This window comes from Dipodomys spectabilis, unplaced genomic scaffold (assembly GCF_019054845.1).
Source record: "Dipodomys spectabilis isolate Male_0828 unplaced genomic scaffold, ASM1905484v1 ptg000081l, whole genome shotgun sequence".
Lineage (NCBI taxonomy): Eukaryota > Metazoa > Chordata > Mammalia > Rodentia > Heteromyidae > Dipodomys > Dipodomys spectabilis.
In genome coordinates this window covers 567,369-575,221 of record NW_024870758.1, presented here as the reverse complement: position 1 = coordinate 575,221, position 7,853 = coordinate 567,369, and positions in this window count along the sequence as shown.

Below are 7,853 nucleotides of genomic sequence, written 5' to 3'. Positions count from 1 at the left end.
TGTGATTTTTCTCTGTGATTTTCGCATGGGGGTTCAGGAGACTGCTCTTCAATCTTGTTTTGGTGTGTCTGTCTTTGCTTGGTTGCTGATTCTCTATTGGTAGAGAGAGTCTGTGTCTGATCTGGATTCTGTTGGGAGCCTATTTCCAGCTGCTATTCACTTAGGATTCTCAGCTCTCTGCTGTAGCAATTCCCGCCTTTGGAAGGGTTGAGCAGCCTAGACTGCTTGTGTTTGCTCCTGCGGGTGCTCTTGGGAAGATCAGATGCTCTGGATGCACTCTCCCAAATACTGGAGTCTGCTATGGGCTCCTGATGTGTTTTTGTTTGTTTGTTTTGGGCTGGTTGTGGGCTTGAACTCTAGGTTTGGGTGCTGTCCCTCAGCTCTTCAGCTCAGGGCTGGCACCCTACCATTTGAGCCACAGCCCCACTTCTGACCCTTTTTGCTTTGTTCAGGCGCCGGTCCCCTGGCCTGGTTCCGGCCCCAGCCTGGAGCGCGCTCGTTAGGCCTGTGCTAATGTGTATACCACCTTGGTTATGCAGCCTGGAGGACACAGTTCAAATTTCTTCTACTGTTGGTAGTCTTGACCCAGGGGCACTGTTCCTGGCTTGAGCATTTAAGCTCCCTTCCCGGGGCGCTCTTGCTCTGGCCTGGCCAGCAGAGTGTGCTCCACCGGCTGGTGGGGCTCTCGAACAGTTCCCAGTTTTAGTGGGTCCTGTGGTCCGGGTGTTGGGGTAGGGAGTCTAGGTCAGGGTCTGGGGATTCCCTCCAGCTCTGGTCTCCCTTGATGGATTCCCTGTCCCCTGATGGGTACTCACCCTGTAGGTCGTCAGTTGTTGTTGCAGTCCGTCAGTTGTTGTTGCAGTCCGAGTTCAGTTGGGGTGGTTGCGGGCTGGGTTGGGCGGCCCCCCGCCGGGTCGTTGCAATCGCGATTGGGCGGGTGATCTGCGGACAGGTCCCTTTGTGGCGCTGCTGGTGCCGGGCGGCTTTGGCGGGATGGAGCCTCTCCGCTCCGGTGGAGAGTGATGGGTGGGGTGGGATCCTCCTGGAGACTCCCGGCTGGTAGGTTTCTCTGTTCCTGGCGATCCGCTGTTCTGCAATCCGGTACCTGGTGATCTGCAAGCAGCCCCCTGTGTCTCTGTGGCTCCGGCAGCCCCTGCCGGGCCGGCTGGCCGGCGGCTTGGCGCACTGCCGCGCGGCCAGTAAAGGTTGGGGGAGGGGTCTTCGCTCTTCTCTGTTCTGAAATTCTTCTTTTCCTCTCTTTCTTTTTTTGTTATTTTCCACCTCTGGTTTTTCTCTGAGTGTTCGTCTTTTTGTTGTTGTCGGTCTCTTGGGGAGATTAAAGGTTGGAACTCGAACTCTCTTTTTGGTTGGAGAGAGCTGTGGCGTTTCCCTACTGCCCCGTCGCCATCTTGAGAACTCTTCCGAAACATGTATAATTTTTCATGTCCCAGTGTAATTTTTTTCGTATAGTCTTATAGGCACATTCTAGCTACCATAATGAGGGAAACCATGCAACCTGTGTTTCTATGGGTCTGACTTACTTTGCGTAATACAATTCTTTCCAAGTCTTCCCATTTCCTTATGAATGGTACAACATCATTATTTCTGTTGGATGAGTAGAATTCCATTTTGTATATGTCACATTTTCTTGATCCATTCATCCACTGAGGGGGCATCTGGGCTGATTCCATATCATATTTATAGTAAATAATGCTGCAATAAACATGGTAGTATGGTCTTGTTTGTGGTCTATTGGATGGAGGATAAGTGTTAGGTTTTAAGTTCAAGCTTTGATCTCTCATGGATATTTCAGAAACATAGAAATCCTGTTTTTGGGAGAATCATAGTTCCTAGAAAGAGAAAAGGTAAGAGAGAAAGTAAGATATACTGGAATATTATTGGACTGAGAATGATCTAGCCAGAGAATTTGACTCTATTCCCTTTCTTATTTTCTGTGGGAGGAACTTAACTTGTTTGAACTTTAATTTCTTTTTTTTTCTCTACAGAATAAACAGAATACCACCAGTCTTGCCAAGTTCTCTGGTTTAGTAAGAGGATCAAATGGAATACAAATATTATCCTATTTGTAAAATGCTATAGAAATGAAGAATATTATTTTAATACCTTCACATGAGTTCCTGAAAGCTGTCAGAAAATAGAAAACAAAAGAATGCCCCACCTACTGTGGCCTATTATACCATCTTAATGAATATCCCCCAGCTAATTTTCAGGCACAGAGGACTCATATTAATATAGAACTTATCTAATTTATAAACTGTTACAAGAGCTCAGAAAGGGTTTAATCAGTTGCCTTCACTATTAATTATTTTAAAACCTCAGTAATGGTCAAATGAACTGAACAGTAGTTTAATTAATTTGCATTAAGCCCAAAGGTCTTGAATGAGTGGGAAATTTATGAATACAGAGTCTAAGGGCTTGGTGGGAGCATGTCAAGCCTGAGTAGATATCAAGATAGTGAATTATACACCATCCCATCTTGAGCCATATATGACCAAATGACAGATAGACAAGAAGAAAGAAGAAAGTGGATAATAGTTGTCTACCTGACTCATTTTACTGATCTATTTTCTACCAGCATTAGAGTGCTGCTAGTTACCTGTTGGTTTAGGGAAAGAAAATCATATGGTATGAAGGTCAGATGGCCATGACTCTGACCCTTTTTCAATCCTGCCAATGGTGTTGGTTTTATCAAGAGACAATAGTGACAGGCAACTTCACAGATTCACTGAGTCCAGGGGCTTCCAGAAGTGGGGCAGTTAAATCTGCCATAACACCCATTATATATTGTGTAGTGGTTGTAATAGTCATTATGTCTTGGTTAGATTTAAAAGCCAAATGTGGTTGATAATCTGGCCAGTTTAACCCTTTGATATAATAAATCTTGCTAAGGAAGTCCCATTAAAGATGTCAAGTGGGAGATGGCAGAAAACTGACAGAATTTGCTACATGTGGTCAACTCAGCTAGTAAGACTTCAGCTGGAGGTAAGGGATAGAAGTCAGTTTTGAGCCTCAAGTGAGCAAGTCTGATCTACTTCTCCACAAGCCACTGTCTTAAATGAGTGCTCTTGGTCATAAAGTGATGGTAGAAAATCACCTCTGCATTCAGATAACTCACATCTTTTGGTTTGCATTGTGGTCAGTGGGGACAGGACAGGGAGAAGAATGAACATGAGTAAGATTAGACTGTAGTTCTTGCTCTGCAATTTAATGCAGTGAAACTAGATTTAATTTACCTCAGTTGATTTCCTCAAATATAAAATGGAAGTGGTATGGGATGAATTTTGTATTTCTAACATTTAGATTTTTGAAATCTTAATTTAGAGACTGGGTATTTGGAAAAGTAATTAAGTTAAATTAGGTCACTGAAGTGGGCCCTAATCTAATACAACTGGTGTCATTATAAAAAGATATTAGAACACAGACACATACAGTGAAAGGCTATTTGAGGACACAAGAGGAAGGCTACTGTGTACAAAGTGAGGAAAGTGGTGCAGAAGAAATTAACTCTGCTTAAAACTTAATCTTGGGTTTCTTGCCTCTAGTTAGAACTGTGAGGAAATAAACTTAGATTGTTTGAATTACCCAGTCTGTAGCACTTAGTTCTGACATTTCTGGTACAGGACACAGTACATTTCTACACATTTTCAAAATTATGGGTTTTTAAAGAGACATTGGTAAGAAGAAAGTGTGACAGAATCTAGCCCTCAGTAAAAAGAATAGTTGTATTAAGTGAAAGTCTTCCTGCTCAGATAATTTTTCAACCTGGTGTGTATTTGAGGAGCTGATCAGGGTGGTCCCATAGAACGTTCTGTATTGATTGGACTGTTTTATAAACTGTCTAGTTTGAGAGCACTTTAAATGTGATTTGTGATGTTGAATAACGCAATTTTCAATTGAATTTAAATTTAAATAGCCATGGTTTGTTGGCAGCAACTCTATTGGTCAGTGCCCATCTGGACCTACCTAAGAGTCTGTATGTCCATTTGTGCTTTAAATAGCTAAACTATGTCTCTTCTATCAACATGTTGCAGACTTTTAATCACACAGACTATTTATAATATCATCAATGTCATTCTTACTACAAATTTTACAGTGTCAGTGCTTGACTGCTCACCCAGTTAGAGTAATTGAATTCTACTTTCAACCGAATACATTTGAGTCTTCTTGTTGCAGTACATTTTAATAGTAGAAAGCAGTATGTAAATAATGGTCCATAAATAAGTGGGCTAAAGACTTAAAGAGAAATTTCTTTGAAGAGGAAATAAGAATGGACAATAGACACATGAAGAAATGCTCAACTTCTCTAGCCATAAAAGAAATTCAAATCAAAACAACATTGAGATTCCACCTCACCTCAGTTAGAATGGCTATAATCAAGAACTCTAATAACTACAGATGCTGGAGGGGATGTGGCCAGAAGGGAACCCTACTGCATTGTTGGTAGGAGTGTAAACTTGTTCAACCACTTTGGAAAGTAGTATCGAGGTTCCCCCACATAGAGCTCCCCTCTGACCCAGCAATCCCATTTTGGGGCATTTACCCAAATGACCATAAACAAGACCAAACTAAAGCTCCCAGCACAGCTATGTTTATTGCAGTATTATTTACCATAGCTAAGATATGGAACCATCCTAGATGCCCCTCAGTAGATGAATGGATCAAGAAAATGTGATATATATATGAATATATGATCATATATATATATATATATATATATATATATATATATATATATATATATATATATATATATATATATATATATATATATGATGGAATTCTATGCCTCCATCAGAAAGAATGAATTTTTCCATTTGTTAGGAAATGGAAAGACTTGGAAAAAGTTATATTAAGTGAAGGAAAGCCAGGCCCAAAGAAACATAGGTCCCATGGTTTCTCTTATTTGCAATAACTAGTATATTTCTGGGACAAGTAGAAAATATCAAAGCTATGTACATATGACCAGATAAGATAAGGTTAGGTGAAATGAGCCCTAAGATAGGGACACAAGTGTTTTTTTCTTTCTTGCTATTGTTTCTAACATTTATAAGGAATCATGTGATTTTTTTGTTTTGTATGTTCCTCCCCCACAGTATAACCCCTGTTTTCACTATAATGATGTTGGTATAATTTCGAGAGGGGAAGGGAAAAATGTTTAAATAGGGATGCAGGTTGACCCATTGCAACAATGAGATAGGTGTATAAGACACTATGTTGAAAAATGAACTTTACAATTTTGATAGGGGGGAGGGGGAGGGAGTGTTTAGTTGTGAAGGTGGGAGAAAAGGGATGGTAGGGGAAAAACAAAGGAGGAGGCAACAATGCATGGTAAGAAATATACTCATTACCTTGCTCATGTAACTGTAACCCCTCTGTACAGTATTTTCACAATAAAAAACATTTTTTAAAAAAGGCTTTTATTTGAAGGATGTTTAATTCCTTGCTTCGGTTTGCATGGATCTTTCTTTTTTTTTTTTAATTTTATTTTATTTTATTTGAGAACATACTGTACAGAGGGGTTACAATTACATGGGCAAGATAATGCATACATTTCTTACCAAGCATTGCAGCCTCCTCCTTTGTTTACCCTTCACCTCCCTTCCCAGCCACCCCCCTCCCCCCCACCCAATCATACCCCCCCTGCCCCCCCCCACACCGACATTGTAAAGCTGGTTTTGACATGACATTTTGTACTTCTCATTGTTGCAACAGGTCCACCTGAATCCTCAAACGACTTGTTTGTCCCCATCTCCTCCACATGTTATACTGACATCAAATATAGTGAAAGCGGGGGTTACACTGTGGGGGAGGGACATACAAAGCAACAAAGAAATAATCTTATAAATGCGTTAGAAACACATGCATGAAAGAAACAAAAACATTAAAATACATATTTGAGGGTTCGTTTTCCTAACATCACATTCTCTGACTTTTTCCGCTTGACTCATACCTATACTAGATATTGCAAATAAGGGAAAGCATGGGACCTATGTTTCTTTGGGCCTGGCTTACTTCACTTAATATAATTTTTTCCAAGCTTTTCCATTTCCTAACAAATGGGGAAATGTCATTCTTTCTGATGGAGGCATAGAATTCCATTGTGTATATATACCACATTTTCTTGATCCATTCATCTACTGAGGGGCATCTGGGTTGGTTCCATATCTTAGCTATGGTCAATAATGCTGCAATAAACATAGTTGTGCTGGTAGCTTTAGTGTGGTCTTTTTTGTAAACATTAGGGTAAATGCCCAAAAGTGGGATTGCTGGGTCATATGGGAGTTCTATGTGAAGTCTTTTGAGGAACCTCCATACTGCTTTCCAAAGTGGTTGAACAAGTTTACATTCCCACCAACAATGAAGTAAGGTTCCTTTCTGTCCACATCCCCTCCAGCATCTGTTGTTGTTAGAGTTCTTGATTTTTGCTGATCTAACTGGAGTGAGGTGATATCTCAATGTTGTTTTGATTTGCATTTCTTTTATGGCTAGGGATGTTGAACATTTCTTCATGTGTCTATTGGCCATCCTTCTTTCTTCTTCAGAGAAGCTTCTCTTTAAGTCTTTCGCCCACTTACTTATTGGGCAGTTGTTTCTTTGAGGATTTGTTGTTGGGTGGTTTAATTTTTTGAGTTCCAAGTATATTTTAGATATGAGACCCTTGTCCGTTGTATGGCTAGTAAAGATCTTCTCCCAATCCGTGGGCTTTCTATTGATCTTGCTAGCTATGTCATTTGCCCTGCAGAAGCTCTGCAACCTTATGCAATCCCATTTGTCCAACCTTTCTTTGATTTGTTGTGTTTCCGGGTCTCTATTCAGAAAATTTCGGCCTGAGCCAAGGAGACCCAGGGTTTCTCCTATTCCATCCTGTAATGTTTTCAGAGTGTCTGCTTTGAGTTCAAGGTCTTTGATCCATTTGGAGTTGATTCTGGTGCAGGGTGATATATAAGGATCTAGCTTTAGTTTTCTACATGTAGTTAACCAGTTTTGCCAGCACCATTTACTGAAGAGGCTGTCTGTCTTCCATTCTATTGTTTTAGCTCCCTTATCGAAGATTAGATGGCTATAGGTCTGTAGGTTCATTTCTGGGTTTTCAATTCTATTCCATTGGTCCTGAGGTCTGTTTTTATGCCAATACCTAGCTGTTTTGATTACTATGGCTTTATAGTAGAGTTTGAAATTTGGTATTGATATTCCTCCAGCAGTGTTCTTTCCGTTGAGGAGCGTTTTTGCTATTCGGGGTCTTTTATTGTTCCATATGAATTTTTGGATTGCCTCTTCTATTTCCTTGAAGAATGAGGGTGGAATTTTGATAGGTATTGCGTTGAATTTGTAGATAGCCTTGGGAAGGATTGCCATTTTCACGATGTTAATCTTTCCAATCCAGGAGCATGGGAGGTTTTGCCATTTTTTAAGTTCTGTGTTGATTTCCTTTTTCAAGATTTTAAAGTTTTCATCATAGAGGTCCTTCACTTCTTTAGTTAAGTTAATTCCTAGGTATTTTATTTTTTGTGGGGCTATTACAAATGGAGTTGTTTTCCTAATTTCAGCCACACTTTTCTCATTGTTGGCATACAGAAAAGCCATTGATTTTTGGGGGTTAATTTTATAACCTGCTACTTTGCCAAAGTTTTGAATCAGCTTGAGTAATTTGGGAGTGGAGTCTATGGGATTCTTTAAATACAAGATCATGTCATCTGCAAAGAGGGAGAGTTTTATTTCTTCTTTCCCTATTTGGATCCCCTTTATGTCTGCATCTTGTCTTATTGCTGTAGCTAGGCATTCTAATACTAGATTGAAGAGAAGTGGAGAGAGTGGGCATCCTTGTCTTGTTC